The sequence below is a fragment of the Macrobrachium rosenbergii genome, chromosome 25 (assembly GCF_040412425.1).
Source record: "Macrobrachium rosenbergii isolate ZJJX-2024 chromosome 25, ASM4041242v1, whole genome shotgun sequence".
Lineage (NCBI taxonomy): Eukaryota > Metazoa > Arthropoda > Malacostraca > Decapoda > Palaemonidae > Macrobrachium > Macrobrachium rosenbergii.
The window spans coordinates 14,723,821-14,741,320 of NC_089765.1; the positions used below are offsets into that span (position 1 = coordinate 14,723,821).

Genomic DNA, 17,500 nt, shown 5'->3' on the forward strand with positions numbered 1-17,500 from the left:
CAAAGTGCAGAGTAAGTGTTCTCGAAGTGTTCTTGCATGGGATTATGGGTGTGTAAGCTAGATAGGTTGACAGGTGGGCGAAGTATGGGAACGAATAATGTTAAGGTTGTTTTAGATAGTCAGAGTGTGCCAGAAAATAAAGTTTGTGCTGCTTTTAGTGAGCTGAGATGTACCTGAGTTAATTTGGGAAGTACCTGAGGCAATTTGGGGAGCTGGGAAGTACCTGAGGCAGTTTGGGGATCTGGAAAATACCTGAGGGAGTTTTGGGGATCTGGGAAATGCCTGATGCCTTTTGGAGTCTGGGAAATACCTGAGGGGGTTTTGGGGATCTGAGAAATAATCTGAGTTGATTTGGGGGCCTGGGTAATACCTGAGGCAGTTTTGGTGATCTGGGAAATACCTGAGTTGGTATGGTGGCCTGAGAAATACTTGAGGTAGTTTTGGGGATCTGGGAAATACCTGAGTTGATTTAGGGATCTGGTAAATACCTGAGGAAGTTTGGGGGATATGGGAAATACCTGAGTTGATTTGGGGATTGTGATATACCTGAGACAGTTTCGGAGTATTTGGGGATCTGTGAAATACCTGAGGCCTTTTGGGGATCTGGGAAGTACCTGAGGTAAATTGGGGGCCCGGGAAGTACCTGGGGGAATTTAATAGCAAGAAAGGTAAGACTCGAGAGAAGGTAAGGACGTCAGGAACTAGCCCAGATATTTCAAGACGATAAACCTGGTGGTGGTGTTGTATGAGCTTTGAAAACTACACTTCAAGCAGGTGATTATACTTACCTAATTTATTTATTTATTTATTTATCTATCTATTAAATATTTAAGGGTTATTTGCCTGAAGCGAAACGTAAAGAAGTAAATGGGACGAATAGAACGAGTCATTGCATGGATGCTGACAGAAAGGGTGTGAAAGCTAAGGAGGATTAGAGTAGAATAACGGATGAAATCCAACAAAGGGATAAACGAAAGAAAGCGGAAATAGATTAAAAGAAAATGAAACAGTAAAAAGTACATGAGTGGGAGGGTTTGAAAACCCGGTCCTAGGGTCGCCTACAAGGACCTGAAAAGCTTTTTTGAGGCAAGATTAAACCACTCAGTATATCCCACGGGCAGACCTACAGACCTATAGACAGAGGAGGGCCAGGCCTCACAATTCCCGGGAATCTTAACGAAAATATCCTACGGTGTAGGAGCAACAATGGGGCTATTTTCCTCCGAGTTCAAAAAATAGTTATACATGGGGTGTTTCTGTGTGCTGAGAGGGAGTTTACAATTCATTATAAATAGAGAGAGAGAGAGAGAGAATGTGATATTAAGAAGTGTATCATACTTCTGCTACTCTTTACAGCCGAGACAGATTTTTTTTGTTTTTTGAAAGAGAGAGAGAGAGAGAATGTGATAAATGTATCAAACTTGTTACTCTTTACAGCCAAGGCACTGAATTTCTTAGAGAGAGAGAGAGGGGGTGGGGGGGGATTGTTATTCATCGTGAAACTGCGTGAAAAATGGTGAGAATCTAAACACCTGCCACCATTTATTACGCCGCGTTACTTGTGCATCCAGCGAACCACCCTTGAACAAAATAATACTTTGTCTCGGGGAAGAGTAACTTCTTAACTTCCGAGACATATTTATTGAAGAGCCTCGGCTCCCAACTTCGTAAAAGGCGAGGAAGTTAATCGGCGAGTGACGACGGGTATTCTGATGCAAAATCCCGTAGAAGTTTTCGGCTCCTGAATTAATTAGAAGCCCCAATGAATAGATTAGGCTCCTGTTGCCTCGCCCGGCGTCAAACCAGCGTTGGATGTGGGAGGAAGGGAGCTGAATTTAGTGGTGAAAGGCGTCGTAAGTTCAAAGTAGCGTTAAGGAAGAGTGTTGGAGGAAAGGAGTTAAATTTAGTAAGTTAAACGAGAATGATAAATAGAGTTTTACGAAATGGGCGATATTTTGAAACATTTACTGGGAGAAATATGTGAAAGCTTAGCTCGTATCAGTTTTATTATGAGATTGTGATTATTTGAATTATAAGAGAATAAGTAACCGTAGAAGAAATATATTCGTATGAGCTAAAATCTGACAGAGGTACGGACGAAAATATTGTATAGACAGTAGCAATATTAAGCTTGGAGTGGACATTTTATATATATATATATATATATATATATATATATATATATATATCTTCTTCTTTTAACGTACTTTTTTCCCATTTGTATGGGGTGAGCGAGATGCCTGCTTTTGAAGGACTTTGATTTGGCTTTGGTATATATAAATATATATATATATATATATATATATATATATATATATATATATATATATATATATATATATGTGTGTGTGTGTGTGTGTGTGTGTGTGTGTGTGTGTGTGTGTCCCCAGCAAACAGCAGCAGTCCCTGTAAACCTGAGAGGGGAAAACAGAAATACCTTGTAATTCTCTATTTACACTATGGGTACCGAGATGGTCCATTTCTGCTCCGGTCACGACCCAGTCAAGTACCATAACTTCCGGCCGAATGGGTGCCCCTTCACATTAGTGGTCTGTAAGAGGGGGAGGTGGGGGAGGGGGGAAAGTCATGGTCGACTTGCCCTCAAATGACGATCTTCAAATAACGATCCTGAAGTGACGATCGCCGGTACTGAACGCGTAGGGAGTGTGAATTGAAACGATGGACTTGCTTTGGTTATCAGTGGGTGTTCATCGGGTGTTCATTTGGTGGTCACTGGGTGTTTATTGGGTGTTCATTAGGTGTTCACTGGACGTTCACGGACTTTTGATTTGGTGTTCATTGGGTGTTCACTGGGTGTTCTCTAGATGTTCATTTGGTGTTCACTGGGTGTTCTCTGGATTTTCATTTGGTGTTCACTGGGTGTTCACGGGGTATTGATTTGGTGTTCACTGGGTGTTCACTTGGTGTTCATTGGGTGTTCTCTGGATGTTCATTTGGTGTTCACTGGGTTTTCACGGGGTATTGATTTGGTGTTCACTTGTTGTTCACTGGGTGTTCATTAGGTGTTCCACCGGATGTTCACAGGGTATTGATTTGGTGTTCACTGGGTGTTCACTTGGTGTTCAATGGGTGTTCTCTGGATGTTCATTTGGTGTTCACGGGGTATTGGTTTGGTGTTCACTGGGTGTTCATTAGGTGTTCCACCGGATGTTCACGGGGTATTGATTTGGTGTTCACTGGGTGTTCACTTGGTGTTCACTGGGTGTTCATTAGGTGTTCCACCGGATGTTCACGGGGTATTGATTTGGTGTTCATTGGGTGTTCACGGGGTGTTGATTTGGTCTTCATTGGGTGTTCATCGGGTGTTCACTGAGTATTTATTTGGTGTTCATGGGGTGTTCACAGGATGTTCACTGGATATTCATCAGGTGTTCATCGGGTGTTCATTGTGTGTTCACTGGGTGTTCATGGGTGTGGTTTGTTGAGACAAAGCAACGCTGAATAGTGGCCAGCGAGTGTATATAGCAAATAAATGCGAGTATAATTCAGTAAACCTCATTCGTTGTTTGAAGCTCATTTAAAAAAAATGGATTTTTATAAGAGTGTGTTCTCTAAATAATATTCATTTTGTGTTAAATGACCTATACTTATCGTTCGTTGTTTTAAGCGTATTAAAAGAAAAGCAGTGGTATTATAGGTTTTTTCTCTAAATAATATTATGTGGTAAACGATCCGTACTCAAGTTACTGAAACGAATTTCAAATAGAATTATATTCTAACCATATTTAATGTGTAGGATTGAGTACGCTTATATCTTTACATCAGCACAAAGATAATGTTTTACAGGATTAAAGCGTCTGAAATGAACTTCAAATAGAAGTATGTTCGAACCTTATTTAATTCATAGGATTAAATGCATATATATCTTTGCACTAACAGAAAGATAATGTAATGTATAGGATTCAATACGCCTTTATCTCGTCCTATGAGTGACATTAATAATATTCACTATGTGGTGAATGACCCGTACTTAAACTTTTGAAACGAATGTATCATGTAGAAGTACGTTCTAGCCATATTTAATTCACAGGATTAAATACACATATATCTTTACGTCAGCAGAAAATAATAGGATATATAGGATTAAGTACACGTTTATCTTGTCTCCTAAATAATATTCTGTGGTGAATCATCCATATTTAAGCTTTTGAAACGAATGTGTCAAATAGAAATATGTCCTAAACAAATGCAATTCGTACTGCGGGGTTATATACACGTATATCTTAACACTAACATAAAAAATAATCATAACCTTTCCTTTTTCCATTTCCTCGCGTTTTCCTTCGGCTTCTTCTTCTTCTTCTTCTTCTTCTTCTTCTTCTTCTTCTTCTTCTTCTTCTTCCGTTCCTTCTCGCATCACCAGTAACCATCATCATCAACTCATCTGCGTTCTGCGTGTTATCTGAAAGGGTATGAATCCCGCGAGGTCCTGTGACGAGTAATCATATTCCTTGGCAGCCGAAACCCGAAAAATATTGGCATCAATAGGGGAACCGTGCCACGGGGGATATGAAGGGATATGAAGTGTTATTAGGTGCCGTCTTTTTTTTTTTCCGGGGGTTAATTTTGTGGTTATGTCATTTTTTTATTGTTTGTTTGGTTAAGTGGTTTGGTTTTGTCTTGGGAATTTCGGGAAGTTTTTACATCAATTCATTGGGATGTCTTGGACGTATGTTCAGTATTTCAAAACGGTTTCAAAGCTGGAATATTTATGTGTATGTGTGTATATATATGTGTGTGTGTGTAATATACATATAAATATATTATATATAATATATGTGTGTATATATACAAAATACACACATATATATATATATATATACTCACACACACCGTATACATATATACATTATATATGTTTATATATATATTTATACATACATGTGCCAGTATCACTCAGACAAAAAAAAAAAACTGTTACTGAATAAAGTACCGTACCACTGCCTATATAACATTACAGTAACCGTACATTAACGCTTCATCCTGACTTGGAAAAGAAAAACGAAAGTTATAAAAAAAATCAGAAACACATTTCCTCTTGACAGAGTTGCTCATGAAACTGCATCACTTATTCATGAGGTGGAGAACTGTGAGTAAACCCCCTACCCCTCCCCCCCCCCTCCGTATTTATTTTTAAGTTCTCTAAAAATAAAATAAAAAATAGAGCAGCTGTAATTTCTAAATTTGCGGAGATGTTTATGACCTAGGAAGTGTTCTTGATTGGTGCTTTTACGAGTCCTCGAGTGCTTGCTTGCTCGCTTTGCTGTGCCCTTAAGTCACTGAGTAGGATCTCTCTCTCTCTCTCTCTCTCTCTCTCTCTCTCTCTCTCTCTCTCTCTCTCTCTCTCTCTCTCTCTCTCAAGTATGATTTTCAAAGTTCTCTCGAGTCATACTCGTTTTTATTAGTTAAAGTGTGATTTCAGTTTCAAGAAATCTTTCCCTTGGACCAATCTCATCTTTTCTTTTAAATAAAATACTTTCGTTTTAAGAATTTTTTTAAATATTCTCTCTTTCTTCTTCTTCTTCTTCTTCTTCTTCTTCTTCTTCTTCTTCTTCTTCTTCTTCTTCTTCTTCTTCTTCCTTTTTATTAGTTTAAATAATTTCAGTATCAAGGTTTCTGTTTAAAAAATTACTGTCTTGAAGAATTTTTAGAAATGATTCTCTTCTTCTTCTTCTTCTTCTTCTTCTTCTTCTTCTTCTTCTTCTTCTTCTTCTTCTTCTTCTTCTTCTTCTTCTTCATCCTTTTTTATTAGTTTAAATAAAAACTTCAATATCAAGGTTTCTGTTTTAAAAAGATTACTGTCTTGAAAAATTTTTAGAAATGATTCTCTTCTTCTTCTTCTTCTTCTTCTTCTTCTTCTTCTTCTTCTTCTTCTTCTTCTTCTTCTTCTTCTTCTTCTTCTTCTTCTTCAGTATTTTAGGGCGGATGCTTGCCGAGAGAATTCTTCCCATCCGTCCTTCCCGTTTGATGTTATCGGACGCAAATTCGCTGTGGAAAGATATTCCTATTTTTCTGCAGGTGTTTCCTCGTCTCTGTCCTCTGGGTGGGAGTGGGCTGTCCTCTCTCTCTCTCTCTCTCTCTCTCTCTCTCTCTCTCTCTCTCTCTCTCTCTCTCTCTCTCTCAGTGTCTCTATAATCTTCTCTGTCTGTCTCTCTAGCTTTCCCCAATATCCTCTCTCTCTCTCTCTCTCTCTCTCTCTCTCTCTCTCTCTCTCTCTCTCTCTCTCTCTCTCTCTCTCTCTCTCCAGTAATATCTCTTGTCTTTTCTGTCTTTCTCTCTCCCTAGTATCCTATCTCTCTCTCTCTCTCTCTCTCTCTCTCTCTCAATATCCTCGTCTCTCTCTCTCTCCAGGTAATATCTCTTGTCTTCTCTGTCTTTCTCTCTCCCTAGTATCCTCCTCTCTCTCTCTCTCTCTCTCTCTCTCTCTCTCTCTCTCTCTCTCTCTCTCTCTCTCTCTCTCTCTCTCTCTAATCAAGCGGACGAGCTTCAAGAGATTTCTCCATCTCAATCTCCCCCTCTCTCTCTCTCTATTACGCGAATAGGCGAGACGACTTAACCCAGCCGTATTAGCTGCCCACTTTGTAACCGGGGATGCCTCTGTTGTTTTTATAGCAACTGAGTTATCTCCAGCCCCGTATTAAGCTGCTTTATGCCAGGTTGTAACCATACAACCGAGGTTATCAACCCGGAAGGACGTGTTGCAACGTCCGTGTCACGACCTGACAACAATCCGTTGGTGTGGAGGAGATTGTTTGAGGGGCATTTTCGTTCTGTTGCCGTTTCTCTGCGTTTTTCGAGGTTTTATAATTAGATTATAAAGTAGTTTGTTGTTTTTTTTTAAGTACACTTTCCTTCCTCTTTGCTATATTATCCTAATTCTCACTCCTGTAATCGTATACAGTTTATTTGTCCTTAACACTTCTGTGACGTTCAGTTGTTTCTCAGACCTAAGATTCATTTTAGCAAAACCAACAAGGTCATAAGATTACAAAGTGATTTGATGTGGTTTTTAAATACAGTTTCTCCTTCTTTGCTATATTTGACTTAATTCTCACTCTTGTACTCGTAGATATACTATTTTGTATTGTTTTAAGTACAGTTTCTTCTTCTTTACTGTATTTTACCTGTTTCCTTCACTCCTGTACTCATAAATATACTGTACTATACATTATCCATTTCTTCTGGATGTCTTCAGCAATTTCTGCTGACATTCAGTCGTCCTCCCAAACCTGAGTTTCGTTTTAGCAAAACAAATAAAAAAAAACCTATTTCTTGTTAATATATACGACTCTGTGGTCCAAATAACCAACATAAAATAACCTTTGGACCTCCAAGGTTATTTCATCTGTATGGCCTCACTTTTACGAAAAACCCTTCGTTTTTTTATTAACTCGAAGGTGGAATACGGCGAGATTACTTCTGTTTACCACCACATGTGGTTGTTTATGGTAGAGAAAGTGTCTCGTTTATGGCCACAAGGAATGGGAATGCTCTTCCTGATGTTCTTGGGAAATAGGCAAAGTATATGTATGCAGAACCTGTCATAAACATGTTGTAATATCTCTTTATATTTTGTGTTCCGTCTGCGGTGCTGTATTGAATTGTTACAAGGATTGATTGATTGCCTTACGGCTACCAAAACTGGCGTCACAGCGTATAGGTAAGAAGGTAATTTTCTTCTTGTTTTACCGAAGTAACTCCCATTCTTATTTCTTTGGTGTCCTTTTTTGTAAATTTTTTACATTTACAAAATTTAAATTTAAATTTTTTAAAGGTAAAGCGAATGATTTTCCCTTTCGTTCCTGTTCGTTTTTACATCCCGTGGCCGAGTGGATAGCATCACAAATTTGGCTGTGAGGTTTAAAGTTAGAAGTAGCTGCCTGTAAACGCTTGGGTTCAGTCTGGAAGAGATCAGGGGCGTGGAGCTTGCAGTTTCATCGCTTGCACGGTCATTTAAGAATATACTTTGTGGGGAAATCATTTCTACTCGTCATTTGCTGCCGGCCATATTTTTTTTATGACTCTTACGATTATTTTTTGTATTTATCTCGTCCTTTTTAATTCCCACGTCAGTATTTTACTAGAAAATGATTTTTTCTTATTTTACTAGAAACTAATTTTTTATTTTACTAGAAATTTTTTTTTATTTTACTAGAAAATAATTTTTTCTTATTTTGCTAGAAAATAATTTTTTCTTATTTTACTAGAAAATAATTTTTTCTTATTTTACTAGAAAATAATTTTTTATTTTACTAGAAAATAATTTTTTCTTATTTTACTAGAAAATATTTTTTTCTTATTTTACTAGAAAATAATTTTTTTTTTTACTTTCAGTTCAGAGGGTTTTCCCACGACATAAAATACCAACTCATTTCCCTTCAACAAAGGAAGCCTCTGCCTTAGACATTCTAGGCATAACTGAAGTTTCCGTTCCGAAATTTCTCTCTCGCTGAACTTATTTCGTCCAGCAAGCTCTTGTAACACCTCCCATTAACCCTTAAATAAAGAGGAACTAAGTTATGAAAGTCAGGGATCTATCATTACTGCTATACATTGCAACAAGATCCCTACTTTCGCCGTTCTTTTTGTAATGGCCTGTGATATACGGTCAACCGGGCATTGATCACGTAAAAATAAAAGCCTAGTCTCTAGATAATGTGCAGCTAGAAATGATTCGATACCTGAATTGTGCTGAATCTCATTCGAGTTCCGACTGTGAGTGCGGAGCCGAGTATCTAGAGAATGGTCGAGGAATTTATCGCCTGAAGTGCTTTCTTTGTTGGCGGGTGATTTATGGTCCCGCCGTTTCCCGATAATCATTTTAATATGTATATCGTACGAGCTCACGCTTTTAGCATTGTAAAGGCTTGGTCATATATCATCTTGGAAGAGTTTTTTTATCGGATTAGATCGTATTCATTCAAGGCTGGCGTTGTGTTTTAAATATAACATGTATGAGTATTCGTGTAGACTGTGTGTGTGTATTTATGTGTGTATATATGTGTATATATATATATATATATATATATATATATATATATATATATATATATATATATATATATATATCCATTGCAATAAATTACACTAAAGTGCCTAACCCATCTTAATCACCACCATGTCCCAACCAACTACATTTGGTATCAAACCCTTGTCTCAGTCCACTTTTGCACCAAGCCAGGCACTCTCCCGCCTTCACATTCTCACACAATTCACTTTCATCGTCCGCCTTTAATGAGAAGCTTCTCAAGCATCCTTTCACGACATAACCCACACGTCCCTCTTCCTTGTTTAAAGCCAGGAGAATCTTCCATATCATTGCTTTTGTTGCCTGTCTTAATCCCGTCTTAATCCCTTGATTCAAATCCTATTTAAAGACCTTCCCGCTACACTAAGCAGTGCTAAACCCTTCAAGTCATACATTCACTCTCATCTTTATCTTCGTAAAAGAGGAACCGTAATTCCTCTTCACCATATCTCTTAAACCTCTCACTCATTCACTCATCCTTCACCCACCCCTGGCAAGCACCTCATTCATAATTTCACCACCGTGCCGAAGCGTGTCACTCGTAATCCCATCAAATCTCGAGGTCTCTCAAGTCTTCAGTCTTTCAAACTCTCTCCTCTTTACATAGTCAAAGGAAGGCAGTAGAGTCTTTGTGACTTTGCAAAAGATTTGACAGATAAGTGGAAGCGTCTGATGTAAGCCAATTAGATAGCATGGAGGGGTTGTTGAGCTGAATTTCCTTTATGGGATTAATGTTGGATGCAGATGTAGAGAAAGGGATGGCTCTATTTGGATTAATAGTTGTTTACGTAATGTGCTCATGGGTTAGTGGTTGAAAGGACGAGAAACGAGACATATAAAGACGAAATAAAAATGCGAGCAGTCGTTGAAATCTTGGATCAGTATCTTGATATGGTCCGGTCATGTAGAGAGAGTAGATTGGTCGCAGAAAGGAGTGTATAGTTAGGTAGTTTTGCGAAGACGAAATGGAGGAAAACAGAAAATGGTGGATGAATGAAACGGAAGAGGTATTGAAATGAATGGGCTCTAATAATATATATATATATATATATATATATATATATATATATATATATATATATATATATATATATATATATATACACACTGTATATATACAGTATATGTGTGTGTATGTATTTGTATACATACACCAACGCACACACAAACAAACCTGCAGAAGAAGGTGAAGTAAGGAAGTAACTCAGTCCCTACAGAAAGTAACACCGTAACCGTGTAGCCTTCCATTACTTGCTTTTAAAAAGCTGGTAATCTGTAGCCTGCGGCATCGGCCCACGGTATATATGGCTTTTTTGTTGTAGACCCCTTTGTGTTTCCCTGGAAACCTCTATGGCACGAGCTCTGTCGATAAGAAAGGGTTATTAACCTCTACTAAGAAAAGTGCTTTTACTTCTCTGTCCTCGTTTTTGTCATTTTTTCTGTATTTTTTTTTTTCTTGCTTGAGGTTACTCGATTGTTTTTTGCTCAATGCCGGTTCAGGTAGGTTTTATATCACATTTTTGTTTCTCTTTTTTTTCATTTTCTTTTCGTGGAGAAATAAAAACAGTCATGTAGTGTCGGGTAACTGGAAATTACGCGATTGCTTTTGCTTAACACATGTTCAGATTGGTTTCATATCACTTGTACATGTCCTAGGAAAAATGCGACTTCTTTTGCTCAGGTTTTTATTTATATTTTCTCTAGAGAAATAAAATCTGCATTCTAGTAACAGGTTACTTCAGGTTACTCGATTGCTTTTGGCTTGTGAAATGTTCAAATTGGTTTTATATTACTTCATTCTAGTTTTTTTTTTTTAAGATTTGCTATGTTATTTCAGTATTAATTCATGAAAATTTTCCATGTTCCATTAAACGCTTGTAACTAACTGAACCTCAATAAACGAATATCACCACCTTATCTTCCGCAATTGCATATTTATCTTGACACATCGTCAGGAAACGAATATTTACCAAAACAAACACTCCATCACTCCATCACTTGACAAATTAGAACATTTTCTTCGCTGGCTCCTCTCTCTCTCTCTCTCTCTCTCTCTCTCTCTCTCTCTCTCTCTCTCTCTCTCTCTCTCTCTCTCTCTCTCTCTCTCTCTCTCTCTCTCTCAAGAACGAAGGCACCAATTAAATTATGCAAATTGGTATCTGCGTAAAAGCGAACACCTTCGCCGTAACCAAATCTGAATACTTGATAGAGAGAGAGACACAAGATTTTTGTATCTCCTCCCGAGGGAATTTGATCGCCATTATCCGAGATGCCTTTGATGTAATATTTATGTATTTATGTAATTATACATTTATGTTTATTGGGTCAGACGGTGCGAGGATTTAGGGAATACAAGGAAGTGTCGGAGTGAAAACGAAATGAGTAATTGTTTTTTTTTTTTCGTGTTATCTCCTACTTCCGAACTCGTGGTATGGTTTAACAAGTAATTAAATCATGCTTAAAATACTATATCTTGTTTCTCTCTCTCTCTCTCTCTCTCTCTCTCTCTCTCTCTCTCTCTCTCTCTCTCTCTCTCTCTCTCTCTCTCTCTCTCTCTGTATAATTAGACTTTTAGTCACACTCGCATTGTGCCTTGTAGACATTCCCCATTAATCTCTCTCTCTCTCTCTCTCTCTCTCTCTCTCTCTCTCTCTCTCTCTCTCTCTCTCTCTCTCTCTCTCACACACACACACACACACACACACACACACACACACACTAATACAGCAAAGCTGTTATTCCTGCAATGGAACAGTTATTCAGCAACGTAAGCTGTTTTGCAGTAATTAATTGCTAGGATATTTTTAGTTTAGCGTAGCGGCGCGGGAATATGTTCCGTCTGTTCACTATTCCAGACTTGAATTCAGAAGGAAAATTCGTGTACATATTAAAGCTATTCGTTCTTACACGAAATATGGATAATAATAATAATAATAATAATAATAATAATAATAATAATAATAATAATAATAATAATAATAATTTAATCCCACGAATATAACATGAAAATGAAACAGAATATTGATGCTGGCTTACGATTAATAATAATAATAATAATATTAATAATGATAATAATGTAACGAAAATAAAACTGAACTCTAGTGTAAAGTAGTAAATTGTGTCCTACGATTGGTTAATAATAATAATAATAATTATTATTATTATTATTATTATTATTATTATTATTATTATTATTATTATTATTATTATTATGTAACATGAAAATAAAGCTGAATTCTAGTGTAAAGTATTAAGTTTTGTCCTACGATTAGTCAATAATAGTAATAATAATAATAATAATAATAATAATAATAATACGGTAGTAATAATAATAATACCCCCACCAATATAACGTGCAAATGGAGCGGCAACTCTTTTAAAAGCGTTTAATATCCGAAATCAATAGAGCCGGGACGCTCTCAGAAAAAAACCAGGCGAGTACATAAAGGTGAAACGAGAGAGCCTCGACTCCCGTACTACGCTTCTTGAACTGACGTAATTGTGTCCATGAAACGATTGAATGTTACGCCGTGCAACTGGAATGCAAATGGCTAAAATGATACGTCAGGTGGACGTAACTCTGTCCGTGAAACGTTTAAATGTTACAACGTGCAACTGGAATGCTAATAGCTAAAATGATACGTTAGGTAGACGTAACTCTGTCCATGAAACGTTTAAATGTTACGTCTTGCAGCTGGAATTTAAACGGCTAAAATAATACGTCAGACAGACGTAACTCTGTTCATAAAACAATTAATGTTACGTCGTGCAACTGGAATGCAAAAAGCTAAAATGATACGTTAGTTAGACGTAACTCTGTCCATGAAACGTTTAAATGTTACGTCGTGCAACTGGAATGCAAACTGTTAAAATTATAACTTATTCCATCATTGTTAAATACAACACACTTCGTCCTTTGTGTTTTAGTGGTGTGATTCATGTTTGATACGCGGATTTTTTGAGCAGACGTAACCGCGTCCATAAAACAAATAAATGTTACGTCGTCCAGCTGAGATGCAAACTATTAAAATGACAAGTTGTTACGTCGTTGCTAGATATATCGCTCCTTGTTCCTTTTTTTTTGTGTTTTTACGGATTTCATTCATGTTTGATACGAGGATCTGACATGTGGTTATGGGTTGAGACGAATGAGTTCTGTATTAATAAGTTTTATTTGTTTGTTCATGATATCCAAATGTTATTTAGGTCATGAATATTCAAAAGAAAAATAGCAAAATATGAATTGCCTGAATTATGTTCATATTTGTACATGCACAAACTGTATACATACACCTGTCTGTATTTATACAGAATATAAATAAATTAGTAATTTCTTTCTTTATTTACGTTAGCCAGTATTTTAGGACATTTTTTTTTACATCCAAAAGAAGGAACTGGAATGAACGAAGAAATTTTCAAAAAAATTTTACACCCGCAAGAAAATTAACTAAACTGCACTATAAAAAAAATATAAAAAGTATAAAAAAAACATCTTAAGACTGTTTCCACACAAAAAAAAATTAGAGCATAACTAAACCATAAAAGAAGAAAAAAACACCAAAAAAATATTTTAAGAATGCACCACTAAAAAAAAAAAAAATAAAAGAGAAACCCACTCCTTCGCACCCACCCCACCCCACCCCGAAAAAAAAAAAAAAAAAAAAACGAAGAAGCAAGCGACAGGGGCAAAAACACTTTAATCTTGCCGGAAAACACAATAAGTATGTTGACGACCGCTGTGACTATTCCCGTCCTCATTCCGGCGGTAAGAAGCGATTCAGTAATGAGGCGAGACGTGTCTTCAGAGCAAATACTCGGAATTTTAAAGTTGGTCGGCGGGGTAAAAGACAGTTTTGGAGGAGACTCCGGGAGAATGCGAATTTCTGAAAATGATGCTCTTGTCGAGAGCGAGTTGTTGGCCTCTCTCTCTCTCTCTCTCTCTCTCTCTCTCTCTCTCTCTCTCTCTCTCTCTCTCTCTCTCTCTCTCTCTCTCTCTTAAAAATCAACCTAAAACTTGTAGTGAAAGAGAGAGTGTGGAATTGTAAACTGAATATTCTCTCTCTCTCTCTCTCTCTCTCTCTCTCTCTCTCTCTCTCTCTCTCTCTCTCTCTCTCTCTCTCTCTCTCAAAAAAATCAACCTAAAACTTGTCGTGAAAGAAAGAGAGTGTGGAACTGTAAACTGAGTATTCTCTTCTCTCTCTCTCTCTCTCTCTCTCTCTCTCTCTCTCTCTCTCTCTCTCTCTCTCTCTCTCTAAGATTGTCAACCTAAAACTTGTCGTGAAAGAGAGTTTGAAATTGTAAACTGAATACTCTTTCTCAAAAAAAAAAAAACTTAAAACTTGTCGTGAAAGAGAGAGTGTGAAATTGTAAACTGAATACTCTCTCTCTCTCTCTCTCTCTCTCTCTCTCTCTCTCTCTCTCTCTCTCTCTCTCTCTCTCTCTCTCTCTCTCTCTCTCTCCTTCTTCTTCATCATTTTCTTCTTCTTCTTCTTCTTCTTTTAATAATTGTCAAGGACAGAACCTCGACTGGGAGATTAAGACTTGGGAAATAATTGACATTTATCTAGAACGTTATTTTCCGGAGTTTCACTTTTCATGGGTGCAATATTGTGAGATGTAGGGGCTGTTTACAGCGCTGCTGATGTTCTATGAATTTTTGTTTCTCTCTCTCTCTCTCTCTCTCTCTCTCTCTCTCTCTCTCTCTCTCTCTCTCTCTCTCTCTCTCTCTCTATATATATATATATATATATATATATATATATATATATATATATATATATATATATATATATATATTTTTTTTTACACTTTGTTCTCTGAAGAAAATGCATGGAATATATATTAATTCTCAGTTGCCTTTAATCAGATTTTAGTTCCGTAAGCCATTCATCAATATGAAAGCTTCCCCACCTTGGTCTTTATACCCTGCTTTCTTGGAGCGCAAGAATTGTCTCAAGAAAAACATCACATTCATTTTACGCCATAAAAATACCGCTCGCTAAACTCTACGGTGTCCACAACCCACATTTCATTATCTGTTCACTACTCACGTATTGAGACCATGAAGAACAATCGCGGTCATTGGGGATCATTTCAGTTAAGAAATTTCATATATATATAAATCAGGATTTATTACGTAAAAGAGAACTCTCACTTTCCATATGGTTAATAATCTATTGATGTCATTCACCATTTTACAATTTTGGACAGTGGCTTGGGTATGCTGTAGGTGTGTGAATTAGCGCATATTCATGAATTTGTGTGAATTTTAATCAAGTTATAAACCCTTATCATAAGCTTTGTTCTTCACTCGTTTCATGATTGAAATGTGCTTTTACGTTAAGTTTATAATCTCTTTGTTTCCACTAATTCTAAGTAAAGTATGTTATGTCATTTTAAGTAATCAGTTCACCGCTAAAATTCCAAGAACTGCTATTGTCCTTTTTAAGTATATAAGCCATCGCCTTCTCCTGAGGTCAGGGTCGTATTTGATTAGCAGACAACTTTGAAAATCTATACAATTATTAGATTAAAAAGACATATTTTACTTCAGAGTCAGTTTTAGACTACGCGGGAATCATCCACATAACTTTGTTCTAGATAAAATTCATTTATCTTGATAACTTCCTAACTGATTCATACTGTGCATGAATCATCAACGTATTCCTTTGTTCCGGATAAAGTTCATTTCTCTCAATAACTTCCTAACTTCCTCACACTGCGCATGAATCATCAACGTATCTCCTTGTTCCGGATAAAGTTCATTTATCTTAATAACTTCCTAATTGCCTCATACTGCGCATGAATCATCAACATATTCCTTTGTTCCGGATGAAGTTCATTTCTCTTAATAACTTCCCAATTGCCTCATACTGCGCATGAATCAACAACACAAGTCTTTGTTTTGTATAAAGTTAATTTCTTGTAATAACTTCCTAACTGCCTCATACTACGCATGAATCATCAACATATCCCTTTGTTTCGTATAATATTCCGTTTCTGTTAATAACTTCCTAACTGCCTCATACTGCGCATGAATCGTCAACATATCCCTTTGTTTTGTATAATATTCCGTTTCTGTTAATAACTTCATAACTGCCTCATACTGCGCATGAATCATAAACATCCCCCTTTGTTTCGTTTCTCAACAACTTCCTAACTGCCTCATACTGCGCATGAATCATCAACATAACCCTTTGTTTGGTCTCTCAGTAACTTCCTAACTGCCCCATACTGCGCATGAATCATCAACATGACTCTTTGCTTGGTCTCTCAGTAACTTCCTAACTGCCCCATACTGCGCATGAATCATCAACATAACCCTTTGCTTGGTCTCTCAGTAACTTCCTAACTGCCTCACACTGCGCATGAATCAACAACATAACCCTTTGTTTCGTATAATATTCCGTTTCTCTTAAGAACTCCCTAACTTCCTCATCTTTTTCCCAAACTTCATCAATCTTTCGAAAAACGCAAGACAATTCAGGCGTGTCCCATTTACCGTAGACGTTTAATTCCAGTGAACTTTTCATAAAATCTAAGCTCTCTCAGCTGTGACCTACTTACCGAGCACTCCAACTTTCGTGATGGACTAAATGGAGTGGTGGACCCCTCCTATAACTCCCATTCCATTACAGAAATTTTCATTTAGAATGAAAAAGCTTCCTAATTGGATTAATTGAAACCCGTCCGTCACGATGGAAAAGTGCTTCTTTTCCCGATTCTTTTTGTGTGTTTTTTTTTTAATTCCAATTCATTTTTGTTTTCATTTGTGGTTAGGTACGTTCGCCGAGGTATGGTATCTATTTTAGAGGTTCGAATTCAGCTCCACAAGCAGGGAGAATTCTTTTGTGTGTACGGTATGTCCTGTCAGTTATCTGATGTGAGTGTGTGTGTGTGTGTGTGCGTAGAATGTATAACGCTTAATGCTATTAACAAAATGTTATGTAATTTAGCTTGGAAAATTCTCTCTCTCTCTCTCTCTCTCTCTCTCTCTCTCTCTCTCTCTCTCTCTCTCTCTCTCTCTCTCTCTATATATATATATATATATATATATATATATATATATATATATATATATATATATATATATATATATACATATACATATACATACATACACATATATACATACACATATATATACATATGTATGTGTGTGTGTTTTGGATATTGAATGACATTTGTAGCTTAATGTTTACGAATCAAAAATGTCGCGATGATGGGATGGAAACTTATATATATATATATATATATATATATATATATATATATATATATATGTGTGTGTGTGTGTGTGTGTGTGTGTGTGTGTGTGTGTGTGTGTGTGTGTGTGTGTGTGTGTGTGTGTACGTTTGTGTCTGTGTATGTAAGAGTATGTAAGTGTGTCTGCTTCCGCATACAGTGACAGGTAACACTCGAAGTTCATTATCTCCAGTGTTCACCGGATCG

General features: G+C 36.8%; 1 pseudogene; it reads left to right on the top strand.

Annotated features, from left to right (window-relative positions):
* Positions 1 to 17,500, top strand: part of LOC136852348 (uncharacterized) — a 302,795-nt pseudogene that overhangs the window by 231,551 nt on the left and 53,744 nt on the right.